The 1,857-nt window shown below is 38.2% G+C and overlaps 1 protein-coding gene across 3 annotated transcripts in view; it reads right to left on the bottom strand.

Moving 5' to 3' along the window:
• Positions 1-1,857, bottom strand: part of REG4 (regenerating islet-derived family, member 4) — a 28,148-nt gene that overhangs the window by 1,078 nt on the left and 25,213 nt on the right. The window lies entirely within an intron of this gene.

The raw sequence follows: 1,857 nt of genomic DNA, 5'->3' as shown, positions 1-1,857 counted from the left end.
AGCCAGGATGGTCTCGATCTCCTGACCTCGTGATCCACCTGCCTCGGCCTCCCAAAGTGCTGGGATTACAGGCGTGAGCCACTGCACCTGGCCCTGAAGAAGCATTGTTTAATCTTAAAAACCTCAGCTATTTTTATTAGTATAAGTAATACATGTCTCAACTTTAGAGAGTATCTATTACGTCCTTACTTCAAAATTAGAAGATTCATGCATTTATACTTTATTCTGTTTTCTCCCCCTTCATATTTCCAATATTATAATCTTTTTTTATGTTGTCATGGTTTAAAACATTCGCATTCCATTCCATTATCATAAATCTCAGTTACTCAGCCTTAGCTCTATAATTAATTAGCCACCAATAATTTTAACTTTAATTTTTAATAATTACTATTACTGTTTTTAATTATGTTTTTTTCATGACTGAGTCCTTTATTTGCTTCCTTTTCTGATTGTTTGGATTTCATTATTGGATAGTTTGTTTCAGGAGAGATTTATGGGTTCTTGCATGCTTAACCATTTACTGTCTTTTTACTCTATTACATATAAAATTATTGTTCACACTTATTTCTTTCAGAAGTTTGTAAATATTGCTTCACTGTCTTCTGACACTGAGCATGCTGTTAAGAAATCTGAGACTGACAAGATATTTATTCCCATGTCTGTCTTTATTTTTCCTGTGTACCCAATACATTCTTTACCCGTAGAGTTCAGAAACCAAGATAGCATATATCTTGGTGTTTATCATTTTGAATGAATTTTTCCAGGAACATATGTGTCTTTTCAATCAGCAGATGCAGTTTCAATGACATTTTCTTATATTTTATCTCTGTATCTTTTTCTGTTCTGTATGTTCTTTTCTCTTCTTCAGGAACAAAAATTACACATTTGTTCTTTTATGTCTTCCATTTCTATCATTTTCTCTTTAACTACTTAAATATAATTGCTATTTTCCTTTTTCTGTTGTGATGTTCTCAAGCCAATTCACCATGCCACACGATTTTCTTTGTAATATTATTTCTCCTTTTAATTATTTCTACTGGCTCATTTCAATGCAATTTCTTTCTTTCTTTTTCTTTCTACAATTCTGCCAGATCCCCTTATTATTGCTTCTCTGAGCTCTTTTTGGGAGAGTGGCATGGTGTAGTGAAAAGAAAGAGGGATCAGACTGTTACTGTGTCTATGCAGAAAGAAGTAGACATAAGAAATTCCATTTTGTTCTGTACTAAGAAAAATTCTTCTGCCTTGAGATGCTGCTAATCTGTAACCCTACCCCCAACCCTGTGCTTGCAGAGACAGGTGCTGTGTCTACTCGAAGTTCAATTGATTTAGGGCTATGCAGGGTGTGCTTTGTTAAACAAGTGCCTGAAGGCAGTATGCTTGTTAAAAGTCGTCACTATTCTCTAATCTCAAGTACCCAGGGACACAAACACTGCGGGAAAGCCGCAGGGACCTCTGCCTAGGAAAGCCAAGTGTTGTCCAAAGTTTCTCCTCATGTGATAGTCTGAAATATGGCTTTGTGGGAAGGGAAAGACCTGATCATCCCCCAGCCCGACACCCGTAAAGGGTCTGTGCTGAGGAGGATTAGTAAAAGAGGAAGGCCTCTTTGCAGTTGAGATAGAGGAAGGCATCTGTCTCCTGCCTGTCCCTGGGCAATGGAATGTCTCGGTGTAAAACCCGAGAAAACTGCGTTAGGGCTGGAGGTGAGATGTGCTAGCGGCAATCCTGTTCCTTAATGCATGGAAATGTTTGTTTTTTGTTTTTTGTTTTGTTTTGTTTTGTTTGAGACGGAGTCTCGCTTTGTCGCCCAGTCTGGAGTGCAGTGGCGAGATCTCAGCTCACTGCAAGCTCCGCCTCCCG

This window comes from Mandrillus leucophaeus, unplaced genomic scaffold (genome assembly GCF_000951045.1).
Source record: "Mandrillus leucophaeus isolate KB7577 unplaced genomic scaffold, Mleu.le_1.0 Scaffold1705, whole genome shotgun sequence".
NCBI classification, from domain to species: Eukaryota; Metazoa; Chordata; class Mammalia; order Primates; family Cercopithecidae; genus Mandrillus; species Mandrillus leucophaeus.
This window is presented reverse-complemented; position numbering and strand designations above follow the sequence as displayed.